General features: G+C 41.5%; 1 protein-coding gene across 1 annotated transcript in view; it reads left to right on the top strand.

Annotated features, from left to right (window-relative positions):
- The window catches only part of LOC311123742 (NLR family CARD domain-containing protein 3-like), a 70,747-nt gene that overhangs the window by 36,417 nt on the left and 8,351 nt on the right, over window positions 1–25,979 (top strand). The gene's annotated exons all lie outside the window — the stretch shown is intronic.

Genomic DNA, 25,979 nt, shown 5'->3' with positions numbered 1-25,979 from the left:
TACTTTTACCTTTGATACTTTAGTATATTTTAGCTATTACATTTACTTTTGATACTTAAGTATATATAAAACCAAATACTTTTAGACTTTTACTCAAGTAATATTTTACTGGGTGTCTTTCACTTTTAGTTGAGTCATTTTCTATTAAGGGATCTTTACTTTTACTCAAGTATGACAATTGGGTACTTTTTCCACCACTGGAGTTAACATCGTCATGGACGGCAGAAAAGGACTGGAGACGGACATCGGAGCGGGAAAACAACCTGATTAAAAAGGAGGAATATACAGTGATTAAAGGAAAGGACATTTATTCAACTGTGAAGACAAACCTTTTAATTAAATCTGCTAAATGAGCGAACTTAGGAGGAAACGTCAGTGAGTGAAGTGAATGAAGATCACGTGACTGAGGAAAATATTGCTTTGGTTCAGGACAATATTGAACTGAGTGACAATCAGGAGCTTATTGAGAAACGAACAATTATTGGAATTGTTGGTAACATTGGACAGTTTGATTAAAGTATTGAACAGTGGAGCTCATATGCAGAACGGTTTGAATATTTTGTTCTTGTAAATGACATGGATGAGGACAACATTGTGCCTACATGTTTTAGTGTAATGGGGCCAAAGACATTTAATTTACTAGACAGCCTGCACAGAGTCAAATTATATTAAAACCTCACTGCTATTCTTTGGTGGTGAAGATATTGACAGTATATTTTTCAACATTTTCATTTAAATCAGTGTCCTGAAACCTGCTCTATCTATTCATAAATGGATGTTTCATTATTAGAAATGACAAATTATCAAAGTATTGCTTGCAGAGAGAAAAATGTATAGTCCAAATATTTGAGTAGACTGACCAGAGCAGTTTAAAAAGCACTATCAGTCCAAAGACAGACAGTGAGGTATCAGATTTAGATTGTATTGAGTATACAGTCCACACCATATCTACACTGCATTCAAAAAGTATTCAGACCCCTTGACTTTTTCCACATTTTGTTAAGTTACAGCCTTTTTCTAAAATAGATTAAATTAGTTATTTTTCCTCATCAATTTACACACAATACCCCATAATGACAAAGTGAAAACAGGTTTTTAGACATGTTTGCAAATATATAGAAATACCTTATTTACAGAAGTTTTCAGACCCTTTGCTATGAGATTCGAAATTGAGCTCAGGTGCATCCTGTTTCCGTTGATCATCCCTGAGATGTTTCTACAACTTGATTGGAGTCCACCTGTGGTAAATTCAATTGATTGGACATGATTTGGAAAGGCACACACCTGTCTACATAAGGTCCCACAGTTGACAGTGCATGTCAGAGCAAAAACCAAGCCATAAGGTCGAAGGAATTGTCCGTAGAGCTCCGAGACAGGATTGTGTTGAGACACAGATCTGGGGAAGGGTACCAAAATATGTCTGCAGCATTGAAGGTCCCCAAGAACACAGTGGCCTCCATCATTCTTAAATGGAAGAAGTTTGGAACCACCTAGATTCTTCCTAGAGCTGGCCGCCTGGCCAAACTGAGCAATCGGGGGAGAAGGGCCTTGGTCAGGGAGGTGACGAAGAACCCGCGAAGAACCCGATGGTCACTCTGACAGAGCTCCAGAGTACCTCTGTGGATATGGGAGAACCTTCCAGAAGGACATCTCTGCAGCACTCCACCAATCAGGCCTTTATGGTAGAGTGGCCAGACGGAAGCCACTCCTCAGTAAAAGGCACATGACAGCCCGCTTGGAGTTTGCCAAAAGGCACCTAAAGACTCTCAGACCATGAGAAACAAGATTCTCTGGTCTGATGAAACCAAGATTGATCTCTTTGGCCTGAATGCCAAGCGTCACATCTGGAGGAAACCTGGTACCATCCCTACGGTGAAGCATGGTGGTGGCAGCATGCTGTGGGGATGTTTTTTAGTGGCAGGGACTGGGAGACTAGTCAGAATCGAGGGAAAGATGAACAGAGCAAAGTACAGAGAGATCCTTGATGAAAACCTGCTCCAGAGCGCTCTGGACCTCAGACTGGGTTGAAGGTTCACCTTCCAACAGGACAAGGAGCCTAAGCACACAACCAAGACAATGCAGGAGTTCTAAAAACCCATAACTTTGTCATGATGGGATGTTGTGTGTAGATTGATGAGTAAAAAAAACAATTTAATCAATTTTAGAATAAGGCTGAAAATGTGGAAAAAGTCAAGGGGTCTGAATACTTTCCGAAAGCACTGTGTAACTATGTGTGCTCGATTGTATACACCTGTCAGTAACGGGTGTGGCTGAAATAGCAGAATCCACTCATTTGAAGAGTGTCCACATACTTCAACTCCATTACATTCAATGTATCCCACAAAGTGCCACTTGGCTGGACAAAGCAGTCTGAATGGAAATCAGGTACATATATGAATACAAGCAGACACACAGCCTTACATGTCATATCACTGAGTCTCAGTTTAAATCACGGTTTAAACATAACAAGTCATTGCAAGTGAAACCATTTCTCAATTAGGTTTTAGGTTTTATTTATTCACACCAAAGAAAAGAAGTGAAAGACAAAACACTGCAGATAAATAAACAGGTAAAAACGGTGTTCAGGTGAGGATGGGAAGCTCAAAAGGGCTGATATGAAAACCACACCACAAATAAAAGTAAAAAAATTGATTTTTTGGGGGTTTCTATCAATTGATTTACACAACATGCCTACCACTTTGAAGATGAAAAATGTTTTTTCTTGTGAAACAAACAAGAAATAAGACAAAAAAACAGAAAACTTGAGCGTGCATAACTATTCACCCCCCCAAAGTCAATACTTTGTAGAGCCACATTTTGCAGCAATTACAGCTGCAAGTCTCTTGGGGTATGTCTCTATAAGCTTGGCACATCTAGCCACTGGGATTTTTGCCCATTCTTCAAGGCAAAACTGCTCCAGCTCCTTCAAGTTGGATGGGTTCTGCTGGTGTACAGCAATCTTTAAGTCATACCACAGATTCTCAATTGGATTGAGGTCTGCGCTTTGACTAGGCCATTCCAAGATATTTAAATGTTTCCCCTTAAACCACTCAAGTGTTGCTTTAGCAGTATGCTTAGTGTCATTGACCTGCTGGAAGGTGAACCTCCGTCCCAGTCTCAAATCTCTGGAAGACTGAAACAGGTTTCCCTCAAGAATTTCCCTGTGTTTAGCGCCATCCATCATTCCTTCAATTCTGACCAGTAAGAGCTGATATATCATGTAGATTAAACACAGTGGAGAAATATTGTAGAACCACTCAGAGAGGTATTCATCTACAGGACTGAGACACTGTAAAACCACTCAGAGAGGTATTCATCTACAGGACTGGGACACTGTAAAACCACTCAGAGAGGTATTCATCTACAGGACTGGGACACTGTAAAACCACTCAGAGAGGTATTCATCTACAGGACTGGGACACTGTAAAACCACTCAGAGAGGTATTCATCTACAGGACTGGGACACTGTAAAACCACTCAGAGAGAGTATTCATCTACAGGACTGGGACACTGTAAAACCACTCAGAGAGGTATTCATCTACAGGACTGGGACACTGTAGAACCACTCAGAGAGGTATTCATCTACAGGACTGAGACACTGTAAAACCACTCAGAGAGGTATTCATCTACAGGACGGAGACACTGTAGAACCACTCAGAGAGGTATTCATCTACAGGACTGGGACACTGTAGAACCACTCAGAGAGGTATTCATCTACAGGACTGAGACACTGTAAAACCACTCAGAGAGGTATTCATCTACAGGACTGGGACACTGTAAAACCACTCAGAGAGGTATTCATCTACAGGACTGGGACACTGTAGAACCACTCAGAGAGGTATTCATCTACAGGACTGGGACACTGTAAAACCACTCAGAGAGGTATTCATCTACAGGACTGGGACACTGTAAAACCACTCAGAGAGGTATTCATCTACAGGACTGGGACACTGTAGAACCACTCAGAGAGGTATTCATCTACAGGACTGGGACACTGTAGAACCACTCAGAGAGGTATTCATCTACAGGACTGGGACACTGTAAAACCACTCAGAGAGGTATTCATCTACAGGACGGGGACACTGTAAAACCACTCAGAGAGGTATTCATCTACAGGACTGGGTGGGTATTATTAGTCTGTTCTGAGTGGAAATGGATATAAACAGTGATTAAAACACAAAAACAGCGAGTTTAGTGCCCAGATTCTGACACTTACAGTGGGGAAAAAAAGTATTTAGTCAGCCACCAATTGTGCAAGTTCTCCCACTTAAAAAGATGAGAGAGGCCTGTAATTTTCATCATAGGTAAACGTCAACTATGACAGACAAATTGAGGAAAAAAAATACAGAAAATCACATTGTAGGATTTTTAATGAATTTATTTGCAAATTATGGTGGAAAATAAGTATTTGGTCACCTACAAACAAGCAAGATTTCTAGCTCTCACAGACCTGTAACTTCTTCTTTAAGAGGCTCCTCTGTCCTCCACTCGTTACCTGTATTAATGGCACCTGTTTGAACTTGTTATCAGTATAAAAGACACCTGTCCACAGTCACACTCCAAACTCCACTATGGCCAAGACCAAAGAGCTGTCAAAGGACACCAGAAACAAAATTGTAGACCTGCACCAGGCTGGGAAGACTGAATCTGCAATAGGTAAGCAGCTTGGTTTGAAGAAATCAACTGTGGGAGCAATTATTAGGAAATGGAAGACATACAAGACCACTGATAATCTCCCTCGATCTGGGGCTCCACGCAAGATCTCACACCGTGGGGTCAAAATGATCACAAGAACGGTGAGCAAAAATCCCAGAACCACACGGGGGCACCTAGTGAATGACCTGCAGAGAGCTGGGACCAAAGTAACAAAGCCTAACATCAGTAACACACTACGCCGCCAGGGACTCAAATCCTGCAGTGCAGACGTGTCCCCCTGCTTAAGCCAGTCCTTGTCCAGGCCCGTCTGAAGTTTGCTAGAGTGCATTTGGATCATCCAGAAGAGGATTGGGAGAATGTCATATGGTCAGATGAAACCAAAATATAACTTTTTGGTAAAAACTCAACTCGTCGTGTTTGGAGGACAAAGAATGCTTAGTTGCATCCAAAGAACACCATACCTACTGTGAAGCATGGGGATGGAAACATCATGCTTTGGGGCTGTTTTTCTGCAAAGGGACCAGGACGACTGATCCGTGTAAAGGAAAGAATGAATGGGGCCATGTATCGTGAGATTTTGAGTGAAAACCTCCTTCCATCAGCAAGGGCATTGAAGATGAAACGTGGCTGGGTCTTTCAGCATGACAATGATCCTAAACACACCGCCCGGGCAACAAAGGAGTGGCTTCGTAAGAAGCATTTCAAGGTCCTGGAGTGGCCTAGCCAGTCTCCAGATCTCAACCCCATAGAAAATATTTGGAGGGAGTTGAAAGTCCATGTTGCCCAGCGACAGCCCCAAAACATCACTGCTCTAGAGGAGATCTGCATGGAGGAATGGGCCAAAATACCAGCAACAGTGTGTGAAAACCTTGTGAAGACTTACAGAAAACGTTTGACCTGTGTCATTGCCAACAAAGGGTATATAACAAAGTATTGAGAAACTTTTGTTATTGACCAAATACTTATTTTCCACCATAATTTGCAAATAAATTCATTAAAAATCCTACAATGTGATTTTCTGGATTTTTTTTCTCATTTTGTCTGTCATAGTTGACGTGTACCTATGATGAAAATTACAGGCCTCTCTCATCTTTTTAAGTGGGAGAACTTGCACAATTGGTGGCTGACTAAATACTTTTTTTCCCCACTGTATCTCCAAGAAGAGATTCCCATTTATAGTTATTTTGATACTACACGCAAGGGGGTTCTTCATTTGTCCCCATAGGAAAACCCTTTTTTTGTTTCAGGTAGAACCCTTGGGTGTTGAAAAAGGTTCTACTTAGAACCTTTTAGTGGTGTAAGGGTTCCACTCTTTTCTAAGAGTGTAGTCTGAGGTTAACTTATAGAACATGACTTTTCCTGTTGATTCTTCTGCTCCAAGTCTTTCTCTAGTTCAGAGTTCTTCTGCTTTAAGTCTGCAGAAGTTTTCTCTAGCTCAGAGTTCTTCTGCTTCAAGTCTTTAGAAGTTTTCTCTAGTTCAGAGTTCTTCTGCTTTAAGTCTTCAGAAGTGTTCTCTTGTTCAGAGTTCTTCTGCTTCAGATCTTCTGACGTTTTCTTTAATTCAGAGTTCTCCTGCTTCAAGTCTATATCGATGTTTCTGTTCTGTTTCTCAAGCTCATATATCCTCCTCAATAGTTGTCAGAATTCTCCTCAGCAGAATCTTCTTCCACTTTAATAACTTGCATCTTCATCTTTTTTGCAGAAGCTCCCCCTTTCCTCCTCTTCCTCCTCCTCCTCCTCCTCCTCCTCCTCCTCCTCCTCCTCCTCAGTGTCACTTTCCTAAGCATGACACACACAGTTCACAGTTTAGTTTCTCTAACTGAAATACAAAGAAATGGTATATCAAATAGGAGTATTTATCAAATTGGGGTATTGTCAATGGCATTCAGGAACGTTAAATAACAGAAAATTACCTCGAGTTATCTTTGTCTTTCCAGCGTTGCCATGGTGGCCTTTGTGTCCCCCCGTCTCCAGTGACCTCGACCAGGATGTGTGTTTGCATTGTTGGGACGGTGTAGTGTCGCCTGACGTGGCTCTCACAGTAGGAGGCAGTGTAGCTCAAACAGTCTAATGTCTCTTCAAGCCTCTGGGCTGGTTAGATATCAGTCAGACAGTCTAATGTCTCTTCAAGCCTCTGAGCTGGTTAGATAACAGTCAGACAGTCTAATGTCTCTTCAAGCCTCTGAGCTGGTTAGATATCAGTCAGACAGTCTAATGTCTCTTCAAGCCTCTGGGCTGGTTAGATATCAGTCAGACAGTCTAATGTCTCTTCAAGCCTCTGGGCTGGTTAGATATCAGTCAGACAGTCTAATGTCTCTTCAAGCCTCTGGGCTGGTTAGATATCAGTCAGACAGTCTAATGTCTCTTCAAGCCTCTGGGCTGGTTAGATATCAGTCAGACAGTCTAATGTCTCTTCAAGCCTCTGGGCTGGTTAGATATCAGTCAGACAGTCTAATGTCTCTTCAAGCCTCTGGGCTGGTTAGATATCAGTCATACAGTCTAATGTCTCTTCAAGCCTCTGGGCTGGTTAGATATCAGTCAGACAGTCTAATGTCTCTTCAAGCCTCTGGGCTGGTTAGATATCAGTCAGGAGGAGGCAGTGCAGGTCAGACAGTCTAATGTCTCTTCAAGCCTCTGAGCTGGTTAGATATCAGTCAGACAGTCTAATGTCTCTTCAAGCCTCTGAGCTGGTTAGATATCAGTCAGACAGTCTGATGTCTCTTCAAGCCTCTGAGCTGGTTAGATATCAGTCAGACAGTCTAATGTCTCTTCAAGCCTCTGAGCTGGTTAGATATTAGTCAGGAGGATGCAGTGCAGGTCAGACAGTCTAATGTCTCTTCAAGCCTCTGGGCTGGTTAGATATCAGTCAGACAGTCTAATGTCTCTTCAAGCCTCTGAGCTGGTTAGATATCAGTCAGACAGTCTAATGTCTCTTCAAGCCTCTGAGCTGGTTAGATATCAGTCAGACAGTCTAATGTCTCTTCAAGCCTCTGGGATGGTTAGATATCAGTCAGACAGTCTAATGTCTCTTCAAGCCTCTGGGCTGGTTAGATATCAGTCAGAGAGTCTAATGTCTCTTCAAGCCTCTGGGCTGGTTAGATATCAGTGAGACAGTCTAATGTCTCTTCAAGCCTCTGGACTGGTTAGATATCAGTCAGACAGTCTAATGTCTCTTCAAGCCTCTGGGCTGGTTAGATATCAGTCAGACAGTCTAATGTCTCTTCAAGCCTCTTGGCTGGTTAGATATCAGTCAGACAGTCTTATGTCTCTTCAAGCCTCTGGGCTGGTTAGATATCAGTCAGACAGTCTAATGTCTCTTCAAGCCTCTGGGCTGGTTAGATATCAGTCAGACAGTCTAATGTCTCTTCAAGCCTCTGGGCTGGTTAGATATCAGTCAGACAGTCTAATGTCTCTTCAAGCCTCTGGGCTGGTTAGATATCAGTCAGACAGTCTAATGTCTCTTCAAGCCTCTGAGCTGGTTAGATATCAGTCAGACAGTCTAATGTCTCTTCAAGCCTCTGGGCTGGTTAGATATCAGTCAGACAGTCTAATGTCTCTTCAAGCCTCTGGGCTGGTTAGATATCAGTCAGACAGTCTAATGTCTCTTCAAGCCTCTGGGCTGGTTAGATATCAGTCAGGAGGAGGCAGTGCAGGTCAGACAGTCTGGTCAGTCAGTAACGCAATCTAGTGGAAACAGACATTAAACATTTATATTATGGCTGTACACTATTGGCTGGTTTCCCATAAAACTGATTAAGCCTTGTCCTATAAAGTAGAAACAATGTTGATTCAACCAGTTCATGTCCTTTGGGAACTGTCAAATCGCAAGAATTTCCATCGGTGTCCGTGTTGCTGAATCCGCTTGTTTTTAGTGAGTGCATACATTTTTCATACTCCGCTTGTAGGCTACTTGACTGTTTGTTTGTTTACCTATCATGTGGCAAAGTCACTACTGACCATATCAACTGCGATGGTTGGCTATAGCTACAGTATATATATATGGGAGCAGGATAACGTTCAGTGGTTGGCTATAGCTACAGTATATATATTTGGGAGCAGGATAACGTTCAGTGGTTGACTATAGCTACAGTATATATATTTGGGAGCAGGATAACGTTCAGTGGTTGGCTATAGCTACAGTATATATATTTGGGAGCAGGATAATGTTCAGTGGTTGGCTATAGCTACAGTATATATATATGGGAGCAGGATAACGTTTAGTGGTTGGCTATAGCTACAGTATATATATTTGGGAGCAGGATAACGTTCAGTGGTTGGCTATAGCTACAGATAATATATATTTGGGAGCAGGATAACATTCAGTGGTTGGCTATAGCTACAGTATATATATTTGGGAGCAGGATAACGTTCAGTGGTTGGCTATAGCTACAGTATATATATATTTGGGAGCAGGATAATGTTCAGTGGTTGGCTATAGCTACAGTATATATATTTGGGAGCAGGATAACGTTCAGTGGTTGGCTATAGCTACAGTATATATATTTGGGAGCAGGATAACGTTCAGTGGTTGGCTATAGCTACAGTATATATATATATATATATATATATATATATATATATATATATATATATATATATATATATATATTGGGAGCAGGATAACGTTCAGTGGTTGGCTATAGCTACAGTGTATATATATATATATATATATATATATATATATATATATATATATATATATATATATATTGGGAGCAGGATAACTTTCAGTGGTTGGCTATAGCTACAGTATACAGTGGGGAAAAAAAAGTATTTAGTCAGCCACCAATTGTGCAAGTTCTCCCACTTAAAAATATGAGAGAGGCCTGTAATTTTCATCATAGGTACACGTCAACTATGACAGACAAATTGAGAATTTTTTTTGGAGAAAATCACATTGTAGGATTTTTAATGAATTTATTTGCAAATTATGGTGGAAAATAAGTATTTGGTCACCTACAAACAAGCAAGATTTCTGGCTCTCACAGACCTGTAACTTCTTCTTTAAGAGGCTCCTCTGTCCTCCACTCGTTACCTGTATTAATGGCACCTGTTTGAACTTGTTATCAGTATAAAAGACACCTGTCCACAACCTCAAACAGTCACACTCCAAACTGCACTATGGCCAAGACCAAAGAGCTGTCAAAGGACACCAGAAACAAAATTGTAGACCTGCACCAGGCTGGGAAGACTGAATCTGCAATAGGTAAGCAGCTTGGTTTGAAGAAATCAACTGTAGGAGCAATTATTAGGAAATGGAAGACATACAAGACCACTGATAATCTCCCTCGATCTGGGGCTCCACGCAAGATCTCACCCCGTGGGGTCAAAATGATCACAAGAACGGTGAGCAAAAATCCCAGAACCACACAGGGGTCCTAGTGAATGACCTGCAGAGAGCTGGGACCAAAGTAACAAAGCCTACCATCAGTAACACACTACGCCGCCAGGGACTCAAATCCTGCAGTGCCAGACGTGTCCCCCTGCTTAAGCCAGTACATGTCCAGGCCCGTCTGAAGTTTGCTAGAGTGCATTTGGATGATCCAGAAGAGGATTGGGAGAATGTCATATGGTCAGATGAAACCAAAATAGAACTTTTTGGTAAAAACTCAACTCGTCGTGTTTGGAGGACAAAGAATGCTGAGTTGCATCCAAAGAACACCATACCTACTGTGAAGCATGGGGGTGGAAACATCATGCTTTGGGGCTGTTTTTCTGCAAAGGGACCAGGACAACTGATCCGTGTAAAGGAAAGAATGAATGGGGCCATGTATCGTGAGATTTTGAGTGAAAACCTCCTTCCATCAGCAAGGGCATTGAAGATGAAACGTGGCTGGGTCTTTCAGCATGACAATGATCCCAAACACACCGCCCGGGCAACGAAGGAGTGGCTTCGTAAGAAGCATTTCAAGGTCCTGGAGTGGCCTAGCCAGTCTCCAGATCTCAACCCCATAGAAAATCTTTGGAGGGAGTTGAAAGTCCGTGTTGCCCAGCGACAGCCCCAAAACATCACTGCTCTAGAGGAGATCTGCATGGAGGAATGGGCCAAAATACCAGCAACAGTGTGTGAAAACCTTGTGAAGACTTACAGAAAACGTTTGACCTGTGTCATTGCCAACAAAGGGTATATAACAAAGTATTGAGAAACTTTTGTTATTGACCAAATACTTATTTTCCACCTTAATTTGCAAATAGATTCATTAAAAATCCTACAATGTGATTTTCTGGAATTTTTTTCCTCATTTTGTCTGTCATAGTTGACGTGTACCTATGATGAAAATTACAGGCCTCTCTCATCTTTTTAAGTGGGAGAACTTGCACAATTGGTGGCTGACTAAATACTTTTTTTCCCCACTGTATATCTGTACACATAATTCTACATGGTGATTTTTTACATTTTAGTCATTTAGCAGACGCTCTTATCCAGAGCGACTTACATACATTGCGTGTGCATACATTTTAATTTTTTATACTGGAATCGAACCCACAACCCTGGTGTTGCAAATGCCATGCTCTACCAACTGAGCTACACCCCTGCGAGCCATTCCCATAATAATTATTTTCCTGCTGTAGCAAACTGGCTAAAATTAAGATCCTACATCTGTAGCAATACACCTCTCTTTGATGTACATGGCTATATCAGGATTAACTTTTGACCATTTGACATCTTTTATTTACTGTTGTTTAGGCTGGTTGAATGAGTCGCCTATAAAAGCTACTTCATCTGCAAGAGAACAGGCGGCTGCACCAGCGACTGTAAGAAGTGATGTGATTTCCTCATATGAACGTGAAAGTAAGTGTGTAGCCTACGCAGTTACACAATGGCTGTTGAAACTGTGGCACATATTTCTCTGTAACATTAGAAGTCGGATGAATGTGTTGATATGTAGGAAAGACGGGCAGACTCTCGTAGGTCTAGGCTAAACTACAAACTATTATAAGGTTAGGTCAACGTCAGACATTCAATAGTCAGAGTACGTTTGAGCTATGATCACTTATCATGCTGACAAACCTGATGGTCTCCGTTTGAAATGGTGTGTAAAATACCATGCCTAGGCTACAAGCTCTGTCCTGCTACTGTTAGGTCTATAACGTTATGGGAACTGATCTGAACAGGTTTAGGCTGGTCATCTAGGATATGTAGGCTATAGCTGAGGTATAGACCTCCATCTGTTTTTTATTTATTTATTTTATTTCACCTTTATTTAACCAGGTAAGCCAGTTGAGAACAGGTTCTCATTTACAACTGCGACCTGGCCAAGATAAAGCAAAGTAGTGCAATAAAAACAACACAGAGTTACATATGGGGTAAAAAAAAAAAAAATGTCAGAAAAACAACAGAAAATATATATACAGTGTGTGCAAATGTAGCAAGTTATGGAGGTAAGGCAATAAATAGGCTATAGTGCAGAATAATTACAATAGTATTAACACTGGAATGCTAGATGTGCAAGAGATTATGTGCAAATAGAGATACTGGGGTGCAAAAGAGCAAATTAAATAACAATATAGGGATGAGGTAGTTGGGTGGGCTAATTTCAGATGGGCTGTGTACAGGTGCAGTGATCGGTAAGGTGCTCTGACAACTGATGCTTAAAGTTATTGAGGGAGATAAGAGTCTCCAGCTTCAGAGATTTTTGCAATTCGTTCCAGTCATTGGCAGCAGAGAACTGGAAGGAATGGCGGCCAAAGGAGGTGTTGGCTTTGGGAATGACCAGTGAGATATACCTGCTGGAGCGCAGACTACGGGTGGGTGCTGCTATGGTGACCAATGAGCTAAGATAAGGCGGGGATTTGCCTAGCAGTGATTTATAGATGGCCTGGAGCCAGTGGGTTTGACGACGAACATGTAGTGAGGACCAGCCAACAAGAGCGTACAGGTCACAGTGGTGGGTAGAGTATGGGGCTTTGGAGACAAAACGGATGGCACTGTGATAGACTACATCCAATTTGCTGAGTAGAGTGTTGGAGGCTATTTTGTAAATGACATCGCCGAAGTCAAGGATCGGTAGGATAGTCAGTTTTACGAGGGCATGTTTGGCAGCATGAGTGAAGGAGGCTTTGTTGCGAAATAGGAAGCCGATTCTAGATTTAACTTTGGATTGGAGATTCTTTATGTGAGTCTGGAAGTTGAGTTTACAGTCTAACCAGACACCTAGATATTTGTAGTTGTCCACATACTCTAGGTCAGACCCGTCGAGAGTGGTGATTCTAGTCGGGTGGGCGGGTGCTAGCAGCGTTCGATTGAAAAGCATGCATTTAGTTTTACTAGTGTTTAAGAGCAGTTGAAGGCTACTGAAGGATTGTTGTATGGCATTGAAGCTCGTTTGGAGGTTTGTTAACACAGTGTCCAATGAAGGGCCGGATGTATACAAAATGGTGTCGTCTGCGTAGAGGTGGATCTGAGAGTCACCAGCAGCAAGAGCGACATCATTGATATACACGGAGAAAAGTGTCGGCCCAAGAATTGAACCCTGTGGCACCCCCATAGAGACTGCCATAGGTCCAGACAACAGGCCCTCCAATTTGACACACTGAACTCTATCTGAGAAGTAGTTGGTGAACCAGGCGAGGCAGTCATTTGAGAAACCAAGGCTATTTAGTCTGCCAATAAGAATGCGGTGGTTGACAGAGTCGAAAGCCTTGGCCAGGTCGATGAAGACGGCTGCACAGTACTGTCTATTATCAATCGCGGTTATAATATCGTTTAGGACCTTGAGCGTGGCTGAAGTGCACCCGTGACCAGCTCGGAAACCGGATTGCATAGCGGAGAAGGTACGGTGGTATTCGAAATGGTCGATGATCTGTTTGTTAACTTGGCTTTCGAATACTTTCGAAAGGCAGGGCAGGATGGATATAGGTCTGTAGCAGTTTGGATCTAGAGTGTCACCCCCTTTGAAGAGGGGGATGACCGCGGCAGCTTTCCAATCTCTGGGGATCTCAGACGTTATGAAAGAGAGGTTGAACAGACTAGTAATAGGGGTTGCGACAATTTCGGCGGCTAGTTTTAGGAAGAAAGGGTCCAGATTGTCTAGCCCAGCTGATTTGTAGGGGTCCAGATTTTGCAGCGCTTTCAAAACATCAGCTGTCTGAATTTGTGTGAAGGAGAAGCGGGGGGGGCATGGGCAAGTTGCAGCAGAGGGTGCAGAGTTGGTGGCCGGGTTAGTGGTAGCCAGATGGAAAGCATGGCCAGCTGTAGCAAAATGCTTGTTGAAATTCTCGATTATTGTAGATTTATCGGTGGTGATAGTGTTTCCTAGCCTCAGTGCAGTGGGCAGCTGGGAGGAAGTGCTCTTATTCTCCATGGACTTTACAGTGTCCCAAAACTTTTTGGAGTTAGTGCTACAGGATGCAAATTTCTGTTTGAAAAAGTTAGCCTTTGCTTTCCTGACTGCTTGTGTATATTGGTTCCTAACTTCCCTGAAAAGTTGCATATCGCGGGGGCTATTTGATGCTAATGCTGTACGCCACAGGATGTTTTTGTGCTGGTCAAGGGCAGTCAAGTCTGAGGAGAACCAGGGGCTACATCGGTTCTTAGCTCTGTATTTTTTGAATGGGGCATGTTTATTTAAGATTGAGAGGAAATTACTTTTAAGGAACAACCAGGCATCCTCTACTGACGGAATGAGATCTATATCCATCCAGGATACCTGGGCCAGGTCAATTAGGAAGGCCTCCTCGCTAAAGTGTTTTAGGGAGCGTGACAGTGATGAGGGGTGGTCGTTTGACCGCGGACCCGTTACGGACGCAGGCAATAAGGCAGTGATCGCTGAGATCCTGGTTGAAGACAGCTGAGGTGTATTTAGAGGGTATGTTAGTCAGGATGATATCTATGAGGGTACCCATGTTTAAGGATTTAGCGTTGTACCTGGTAGGTTCGTTGATAATTTGCGTGAGGTTGAGGGCATCTAGCTTGGATTGTAGGATGGCTGGGGTATTAAGCATATCCAATTTAGGTCACCAAGCAGTACAAACTCAGAGGATAAATGGGGGGCAATCAATTCACATATGGTGTCCAGGGCACAGCTGGGGGCTGAGGGGGGTCTGTAGCAAGCGGCAACAGTGAGAGACTTATTTCTGGAAAGGTGGATTTTTAGAAGTAGAAGCTCAAACTGTTTGGGCACAGACCTGGATAGTATGATAGAGCTCTGCAGGTTATCTCTACAGTAGATTGCAACTCCACCTCCTTTGGCAGTTCTATCTAGACGGAAAATGTTATAGTTGGGGATGGAAATTTCAGAATTTTTGGTGGCCTTCCTGAGCCAGGATTCAGACACTGCTAGAACATCAGGGTTGGCAGAGTGTGCTAACGCAGTGAATAACTCAAACTTAGGAAGTAGACTTCTGATATGTATGTGCAAGAAACCAAGACTTTTGCGATTACAGAAGTCAACAAATGATAGCTCCTGGGGAGTAGGAGTGATACTGGGGGCTACAGGGCCTGGGTTAGCCTCTACATCACCAGAGGAACAGAGGAGGACTAGAATAAGGATACGGCTAAAGGCTTTAAGAACTGGTCTTCTAGTGCGTTGGGTACATAGAATAAAGGGGGCAGATTTCCGGGTGTTATAGAAAAGATTCAGGGCATTATGTACAGACAAGGATATGAAAGGATATGAGTAAAGTGGAGGTAAACCTAAGCGTTGGGTAACACTGAAAGAGATAGTATCTCTAGAGGCATCAATTGAGTCGGTCTCTGAGTGTATGGGGGGAGGGACAAAGGAGCTAACTAAGGCAGGTTTAGCTAGGCTGGGGGGTCTACAGTGATATAGTACAATTAGAAATAACCGAAACAACAATAAACTAACCATATTTGGGCTGAGGCTAAACATAAACAGGATGTAGTACCGTAAAAAGGAACAGTCCAGCAGATATCAGCTGTATAGCTGAGTTATCATAAGGTCCGGTGGTGAAGCGCTAGTGAGTAAGAGGCTACGTCCGTTTTGTTGTAGCCAGCTGGTAGCGATGAATCCGGAGTTAAAGGTCCAGTGATTCAGTGATTCCGGCGAAAAACTGATATGTTCTGGGTCGATAACGCGCAGTGCTGACTGGCCAAATATCCGGTGATCAATGTCCAGTGATTAAAATTAATCCAGCGGAAAAAAAATCAAATGTTCTGGGTGAAACACCGCTAGCTGTGGCTAATAGCAAGTAGCTAGTTCAGTTTAGTGAGTAAGCGTGTGCTAACGGGCCAGGGCTAGCAGATGGATGGAATCTTCGTGGTTACGTCGTAACCACATCAGACGATTTCGTCGGCAGACCAGTCGTGTAGGATCGGCGGGGCTCCGTGTCAACACTAGGTGGTCCCGTCCGGTTGATAGAGAGGTAGATAGCCGGGAGATGGGCCTAGCTCAGGTTGATTAGCCAGACCACAGGCTCCTGCTACTGTTACTGTTACAACGTTATGGGAACTGATCTGAACAGGTTTAGGCTGGTCATCTAGGCTATATCGGAGGTCAGTGGTGATTTTAGCATGTCAATCTTGGTGGGGCAAAACATAAATAAAGGGGGATGCATGCCAGCAAAGCCACTCCACAACACAACACTAAACAATACATTCATTGCACTATAACGGTGACAAACGGTGACCACAAACTGTTAGGGCCTACATAAAGCAGAGTCCCAACAGCAGAGTCCCAACAGCAGAGTCCCGACAGCAGAGTCCCGACAGCAGAGTCCCGACAGCAGAGTCCCGACAGCAGAGTCCCGACAGCAGAGTCCCGACAGCAGAGTCCCGACACAGAGTCCCGACAGCAGAGTCCCGACAGCAGAGTCCCAACAGCAGAGTCCCAACAGCAGAGTCCCAACAGCAGAGTCCCAACAGCTGTCCTATCATTTCTCTTCATTATTTCTCTTCATATGACAAGGATTAAAAAGGATTTGCCTGTAGATTGTCGACCTGATTCGTGATGATGACTGCTGGCTAAGATTTTGAAAGTATGATGTTGACCTGATCAGTCCAATCAAAGCTACTGTAGATATAATGTGATTTGACGTCATTTTATCTGTGGCCAATGACCTTCTTGAATGGGCACTTCTAATTTAACTCTGTGGCAGCACCCAATGGGCTTGAATTTTCTAGCTCTACCCTTAGACTTGGCGGTGACGTAGTGTCCCCATGAGTGACAGAACACTGAGCCAATCACGAAGCAATGCTCTGTATTGTCTTCTGGCTTGACCCACCACCACAGAAAGCACTGAGCTATGCTGAAACACCTGCATTTTGGAGCTGCCTTACTCAAGAAAACAAAAAAGAGACCATGTTTTTTTGCGGCTTTATTAACTCAATTATATATATATTATTTTTTACATTTTTTGCAAACTGATATGTGACACGTATTAATGCCAAAATAACATGCAAAACAGGAAAGGCCACCTGCCCTGAATGACGGGTCACCACTGGCTGAGGTATAGACCTTGATCTGCTTTACACAAAAAAATAATGTTATACATTATAACCTAGCCTACTTTAAATAATAAAAAATCTCTTAATTGTTGCAAAAAACCTTTCTGTATAGATCACTGATCCCCCTGCAGATCAATCAAGCCCGTTTTAGCCCTTCTGTCTACATTCTCAGATACGTTTAGAAAAGAACAGATTTAAAGATAATAATTGGCTGACTTTTAATGAATACAAATAAGTGTGAGACATGGCCTTGTGTTGCTGCACTGTCTATAACTACCTTAACAAACAGTGACTTATTATTATTATTGACAGTTAACATGGAGAAGAGATGTCACAACCAGATGTTCATTTGATTGCATTAAATCACCTGACTGTTTCGATATGTCTGTTAGTAAATGTTATATAAGAGAAAATTAATAAATGATAACAATTTACATTCAAGAATTACTGTGTTAACTACAACCAACATGTTGGATCTCTGTTTAGGGGTCAGTGGTCTAAAATGAGTCTCTCTGGGGAGAGAGAGGAGGGGGGCCCTGCCTCTAAAATGAGTCTCTCTGGGGAACATGACACCAAAGCTAAGAGGTGAGATGACAATTTTGTTTAAGAATTATTAAGAGTTTATTTCCTAAATGCTATTTCCACAATAATCAGAAATGGTTGCTTATGGGTACCTTCAATATTACTGTTCTCAGATGTTTAATTAATAGATTTTAGATGTAGATAATTATTATAATTTTTATTGCAAAACGCTATATATCCATTGTTTAGCTGAATTTGAATGTTCATATCCTGTATATTTGACTGTATTATCTGGTTATCTCACCTAGCTATCTTAAGATGAATGCACTTACTGTAAATCGCTCTGGGTAAGAGCATCTGCTAAACAGGTGGGGCTCTGCCCTGAATGACAGGTCACCACTGCTCCAAAGCAATTACATGTTGCACAGGAACCACTGACTCACTGCATGTTTCTATTATCAAGACACCTGCTGGTACCTCTTAACTGGTTAGGACAGCTCATGAGGTGTCCTAAATATCTGCCAACTAGGTGGGACGCTTATGAATAAAGAGGCTTCATGCATAGCTTTAATTTATACCCATAAGAGTAGGACTAAAATGGCTTTATTCTCAGCACTTATACGACACATTTTCTACTCTGAGACGCTTTTTGGATATGGGCCCAGATCTCAAAACATTGTTTTAAAAAACGAATCATTTTGTTTTACATAATAAAAAATGAATATTACTAATGTAAGCCACTGTAAAGACTGGGTTTAGTTTATTATGTGGCTCTGCTCATGTCCGCGTTCTGGAACTGTCCGCGTCCCCGTACAGAACTGTCCGCGTCCACGTACGGTTTGGCGCCAAGCATATTGTCCAGTTACGCGCAGAGTGGGCTGAGGTGATGTTGGGAAATAACGACGGAGTTCGTTACAGTGTTGAGACACCGAAGTTTATTGTTCAATTTGCTTTTTTGCTTAATGGTCAGTGACAGTATGAGTGTAGCCAGATCCTTTTCACTCGCTATCCTTGTTTCATCTTGTGGTTCACCGGATTCGTCATCATCCTCGAGGGACAGACGAACAACCTGCTAGCTATCCAAGCTAGTCGGTACAGCTAGCTAAGCTAGCTACCACTACATCATCACCGGCTGCCTGCATTTCTTGTGGACCGATGGAGCTCCCGGGTTGTTTCTTCCACCTGTTAAATACCGTGGAGGGCTTCTCCCTCTCTCGTTGACGGATGCTGGCTACCTACCATCCCTCTGTCCGGTTCTCCTCTCTTCACTAGATGGACGGTAACTTTAGTGTTTAACCCCTCTGTGTCCAAGGACTGAACTTTTTGAGTATTATTTTCGGGGCGCCTCAAGTTACATTTTTTACAACGTTTATTTCTGATAAAATTAGTTCATTGCATCCGCCATGGAGCCCAGTTTCATAATATTACCTTCTGCCCTGGTTATGAAGTAATCGCGAAAAAACAAGCCTTATGTTTGGGTATTTTTCACCCTACCAGCTCCTTTTAGTTCTATTGAGCACCGTGACACCGACTCGCCTTCAGAACATTCTATTCCCAGCCCATTGTTCTGCGTCACAATGCCAGCTTCACTATTGTTATCAATGAGACCTGCCTGCGTTTACCCTGTAGGTTTACTTCAGGTAACTTATTATTAACAAGGTTATGGCTACTTGGTGAGCGTTAACCCTGTAGGTTTACCTCAGGTAACTTATTATTAACAAGGTTACGGCTACTTGGTGAGCGTTAACCCTGTAGGTTTACCTCAGGTAACTTATTATTAACACGGTTACGGCTACTTGGTGAGCGTTAACCCTGTAGGTTTACCTCAGGTAACTTATTATTACCAAGGTTACGGCTACTTGGTGAGCGTTAACCCTGTAGGTTTACCTCAGGTAACTTATTATTAACAAGGTTACGGCTACTTGGTGAGCGTGCACACTGTTCACCTGAGTACATGTTGTGGTCATCAATAGTGAGGTGAGACACAGTTTAAGAGGCAATGGCTGGCGGATAGCCATCAAACATTAAACATTTTCTGGTCATGGTTAACCATATTTGACAAAAGTGTACAATCTAAACAAAACGCATGTCCCTGTCCTCTTTTTCAAGATGTTGCAGATTTAAACAGCCAGAATACATTTTTTAATTAAGAAATAACAATTTTTCTGATGACTTGTTGTTTCTAAATGGCTGCTGGGTAATTTGATATGCATCGAAATCTTCGTTCGTAGGCATCAAATTGAGCGAATGCTGCGCAGGTTCACTGAGTTGCAAACCAAATGGGTATAATGGGGTGATTGTTGTCTAATCGGGTCGTCTAGCTAATGGATTTGTAGATCTGACGCAGTTGCTACTTCAGATTATGAGCCTAGCAAGTGTCATATAGCTCAGTTGGAACAGCATGGTGCTTGCAACGCCAGGGTTGTGGGATCGTTTCCCACGGGGGGCCAGTATGAAAATGTATGCACTCACTAACTGTAAGTCGCTCTGGATAAGAGCGTCTGCTAAATATGTAAAATGTAAATGTAAAAAATGTCATGAATTAGTTATTTAGTACCCACATATGGCCAAAGGGAGGCGCAAGAGTGCTATCAACCCATACTGTTTTTTGCCATAAAACCCTAAACCTAACAATCAATCAAATGTATTTATAAAGCCCTTTTTACACCAGCAGATGTCACAAAGTGCTATACAGAAACTCTTACCCTACTTATAACCTATTTTAGCCGTAACCCTAACCCCTAATTCTAGGGTAGGGTAGCCTAGAACACTTTTAGAAACTATTTTAGTAATAATATTATCTTACAATTATAGTATTAAATAGCGTTTTGATTATTTTGTTGTTATTTTATTATATGTATAATAGCAAGACAGAAAACTTGATAAATAAGACACATTTGTTTTATTTTTCAAATGTGGTTTGAATTGGGTGACCTAGTAACCTCTGTGTGAAGGTCCAGCAATTGGCGTGGGGCAGGTTTGAGACTGATCTAATACACTTTATTTCTCAGCTGCCTCACCAATGTCTGTACGTGAATTAATAACTTTTAATTGCTAAATATTTCCAATAGATTGCAGCATAAGACCATGAAGCATCAGTTATATGCTACAAGCAGCAATATGATTGACATAAAATAGCATGCAACCAAATACTATATGTCCCATGATTTTCTAAAATGGTCACTCATTACTTTAGTTAGCTATATATCTCGTATTAGGCCTGTGATGCTTTTGGAAGAGCAATTAAATAGTGACTATAGCAGGTGTTGAACCCCTGGTAAATAATCACTAGTCAGATGCTCCAACCTCAACCCTAGTATACATGCATTAAAAATATCTAATATATCGATTAAACAACCTCGGAATAGATAAGACAAGAGTGCGTCTTCCAGCCCACCAATAAATTACATCATGCAACCCTCCCGGTTAGCAAATATACCTCAACATGCCCCTCGCTTGTGCTAGAAGGCAGAGTGCTCGCTGCTGGTTGATGAATCTGACAATGAATGTACTAGGAAAATACGATTTTCTCGACCAGAGGTGACTAAATTAATGTTCAGGCTTATTGATAATCATTATAGTAATAATTTCAAAACATGAGCATAAAACAGGTAATAATAAACATGATTCATCATTATATTATTTCACAGTAATGTGTTAAATGCTTTTTCAGTCGTTCCTCTTGCGTTAGCAGTGTGGAAAGGGACAGTAAAAAGCGTGTGCAGGAGTTTTCCTGTGAGGGGGAGTGGTGGTGTATCCAGGGAGAAAACTAAACTAACCTTCTGAAATGTCATTTGTGGTCTTATGCTGCCATCTATTGGAATTATTTAGCAACTGCAGTAGTACTGAATAAAGTATATCCTTACTAAAGTAGTAATTAATTAATTAGTTAATTCTACCACTTACAACCATAAAATAACAATGTATAGCATAAAAACAATGAAACTGACATAAACCAAAAACACCATACATTTAGTTAACTATATATATATACTATTTATTTAGATGGGTGACATTATCTGCCAAAGTAACACCACTGTAGATAAAGAAGAGCTCTCCAGTAGGTGAACCAAAACATTCAAAGGCCATTTTCTCAAAAGTGAGGTTACATGTTTATCATCTTTCAAAGCAGAATTACTTTCCCATTGTTCCTCAACTGTAGTGTATGATATACCTTTTTCTAGCTGAGTCTCTACTTTTATCCAATGTCAAAAACACAATTTCAAATTTTGCTACATAAGACCGAATCGGATTGTTTGACTGTGTAAAACCTAGCAGTACTATTTATTTCTCTGAGAGTGAGGCAGATATATTATTACTGTGTAAAACATAGCAGTACTACTTATTTCTCTGAGAGTGAGGCAGATATATTATTACTGTGTAAAACCTAGCAGTACTACTTATTTCTCTGAGAGTGAGGCAGATATATAGCATTTTGCAAAAAACATGATTATTTGTCTCTCTGAAATGAAACCATCAAGTGATAGATTTTAAATAATCACATGTCTGTCATTCAACAACCATGCCATGATTAGCTACTGAAAAATCACACCAATCTCTTTCATAATTTCTTTAAACAGTAAAAGATAATTTACGAACATTTCTGAAAATGGATATATAGCGTTTTGGAATGAAACTCTTGTTTCTCCATCTGAGCTCAGAGTAGATGAGAGATGTAATGTTTGTCTCTGTTGTGTTGAAGCCCAATCAAGCAGGAGAGACCAGCCTCCCCTGTACCCAGCTGTGTGTCCATGAAGAGTGACCGGTCTATGGGTCAACCTATATTCTTCAGAGAGGGAGCCTTTTCTACTGAACAAAGGTAAGAAGAACTCATGGGTCATGGTCAGTGAGTTAAACAACACTGTCTCTAGTCATTTCTCCTCTCCCATTTTCCCATTTCTGTTGGTGCTGTCATCTTCAGGACAGGAATACCGGCTTACTTAACGGAGGAATAAACACACATGTTCATCGTTGGTGTTTTAACCAGAATGCCCTTGCTTTATTTTCGCACATGCGCAGTTGTACATTTCTCATAGGGCATGACTGTACCAGTGTAAGAACACAATTTAATAACATATTAGTCTATATGTTAACAATTTATTTTTGTTGTTTTCATAATCCATAGGCTAATCGTTTTTTTCCATTTTCATAGTCCTGAAACAATATTAAACAAACACAACATTCCCTCCCTGTGTGTGTGTGTGTGTGTGTGTGTGTGTGTGTGTGTGTGTGTGTGTGTGTGTGTGTTTGTGTGTGTGTGTGTGTGTGTGTGTGTGTGTGTCAGTGAGTGTGTGTGCACTCCCTGGATGAGGAGATGTAATCTCTATCCTAATTGCCTAGTCACTTTCACCCCTACCTACATATACATATTACCTCAATTACCTCAACTACCTGGTACCCCTGCACATTGACTCGGTACTCCTTTACTCATTACTGTTATTTTGTTAGGGCTCGCAAGTAAGCATTTCACGGTAAAGTGTACCACTGTTGTATTCGGCGCATGTGAGAAATACAATTTGATTTGATTTGAAGCTCATGCGCAGAAATAAGTCATTGGGTCTAATGGTCATCTTGTGTTGAACTGCAGGCCGTCAAATCAAAGGCACTCCTTCCATATAAAGTTGTTTTTGACTAACATGAAAATGTGTCAGTTTGTTAAACTACTTAAGACAGAACATTTTCAAAATTAAAAACTAAGGAAGTCATTTTTACCTCTCATTGACTTCTCAAACCCCAAACCCTGGCCTGGTCTGCTTCATATGCATTCCCAGAAGACATTTTTTACATCAGCAGTTGTCACAAAGTGCTTATATAGAAACCCAGTCTAAAACCCCAAAGAGCAAGCAATGCAGATGTAGAAGCACGGTGGCTAGGAAAAACTCCCTAGAAAGGCAGGAACCTAGGAAGAAACCTAGAGAGGAACCAGGCTCTGAGGGGTGGCCAGTCCTCTTCTGGCTGTGGTGGGGGGAGATTATATGAGTACATGGCCATTAAGGCCAGTTCGTTCTTCAAGATGTTCAAATGTTCATAGATGACCAGCAGGGTCAAATAATAATCACTGTGGTTATAGAGGGTGCAACACGTTAGCACCTCAGGAGTAAATGTCAGTTGGCTGTTCATAGCCAAGCATTCAGAGGTCAAGACAGCAGGTGTTGTAGAGAGAGAGAAGGAGAGGGAGAGAGAGAGAGAGAGAGAGAGAGAGAGAGAGAGAGAGAGAGAGAGAGAGAGTCGAAACAGCAGGTTCGGGACAAGGTCACACGTCCTGTGAACAGGTCAGAGTTCCATATCCGCAGGCAGACCAGTAGAAACTGGATCAGCAGCACCGCAAGGTATCACGTCCGGTGGAGCATGTATCGATACTGATAGGATCGAAAGAAAGGGAGCGCTGCTCTCGGATCAGTTTTGTCCATTCAAATCATTCCTCAACATTATAATTATTTCACAATACTGACCACGGATCAGCTTCTAGAAAGATATTACTACCTACGGCTGCAAATATTGAGGTAGTTTATTCTAATGCTTACACAATAAAAATGCACTAAATCACAGATTCGGCACATCATTGCGCACATGTTAGGCTACACATCATGAAATATATTGAGACAAATTACAGACAGTAGCCTACAAGTAGCAAAATAAAACTAAATATATTGAACATTGAATGTATTTCAATATGATTGAAATAGAACTATAGCCTACTGTTTATATTTTAATGCAGTCATCTCTGTTTTCATTTGAAGCAAATTTGTGTACTTCCCTTGTTTGAATCAATTGCAAAGACATTGGCAACTTTGTATTTGTAGTCAACTTTGTTCTGAATTCATCTGCGGTCACAAAGAGACGGATAAACCATGTTTAGCGGAGATCTTCTGTGTATAAAGTGACGTGGGAGGGCAAAAAAGCATCTAACGATGCACTTGGCTGTTCTACAAGTGGTCTGAGGCAGGTGTTAGAATATGAGCGTTTTCAAGTGCAACGTTAATAACGATGGTTTTGGGAAACAGCACAGAGATTTAACAATGCTCCTACGAAGGTTCTAACGATGAACTTGGCCTTAAGATGCTTTTGGGATACCAGGCCCTGGACAAAAACATCTGCTAAATGACTAAAATGTTTTACATACAGATCTCATATTACTGTATTGAATTATTATTTATAATATTTAAATATTGATGTCACAAGTGTATCATTTGTACAGTTCTTTATTAAAAATGTAGTTATTTGTTACATTTAACTGTGTAAAATATATTAGTGCTACTTATTTCTCTGAGAGTTAATTAGATATATAGCATTTTGCAAACAAATGAAATTATGCCATTAAGTGATTGATTTTAATCAAATACATGTCTGTCATTGAACAACACCATGCCATGATTAGCTAGTGAAAAAACACAACCATTTATTTGATAATTTCTTTAAACAATAGAAGCTAATTTACGAACATTTCTGAAAATGGATATATAGCGTTTTGGAATGAAACTCTTGTTTCCCCATCAGGGCTCAGAGTAGATGAGAGATGTAATGTTTGTCTCTGTTGTGTTGAAGTCCAATCAAGCAGGAGAGACCAGCCTCCCCTGTACCCAGCTGTGTGTCCATGAAGAGTGGCAAGTCTATGGAACCTCCTATATACTTCAGAGAGAGAGACTTTTCTACTGAACAAAGGTAAGAAGAACTCATGGGTCATGGTCAGTGAGTTAAACAACACTGTCTCTAGTCATTTCTCCTCTCCCATTTTACCATTTATTTTTGTTGTTTTCATAATCCATAGGCTAAACCTTTTTTCCATTTTCATAGTCCTAAAACAATATTAAACAAACACAACATTCCCTCCCTGTGTGTGTGTGTGTGTGTGTGTGTGTGTGTGTGTGTGTGTGTGTGTGTGTGTGTGTGTGTGTGTGTGTGTGTGTGTGTGTGTGTGTGTGTGTGTGTGTGTGTGTGTGTGTGTGTGTGTGTGTGTGTGTGTGTGTGTGTGTGTGTGTGTGTGTGCACTCCCTGGATGAGGAGATGTAATCTGATGTTTTGTCCACAGAAACCAACAGGAGAGATCAGAGTCAGAGATTCTCAGTGGTCAGTCTTCCCAGAGTCATCAAACAGACCTGGCCTCCATATTCAGTGTATGTGGTCCTGTTATGTACATTTGTTTTTGTTTACCTCAAGTAAAGGTGATCTGTCAATCATTCATTAATGTGTTAATGAGAAAGCATTTAGTCTCTTGCTTAACTGATTTACTTGATTTATTTTAGTTGCTTGAAGAGAATATTATGACATTTGTGAAGAACGAGCTGAAGATGTTCAAGAGGATTCTAAGTCCAGAACTCCCAGAAGGCTTTGAGAGTCAGAAGCAGGATAAGGAAGTGGTGGATGCTGAAGATGAGAAGCAGGAGAGCAGTGCCAG

This window comes from Coregonus lavaretus, assembly GCF_964263955.1.
Source record: "Coregonus lavaretus genome assembly, contig: HAP1_SCAFFOLD_532, whole genome shotgun sequence".
Lineage (NCBI taxonomy): Eukaryota > Metazoa > Chordata > Actinopteri > Salmoniformes > Salmonidae > Coregonus > Coregonus lavaretus.
This window is presented reverse-complemented; position numbering and strand designations above follow the sequence as displayed.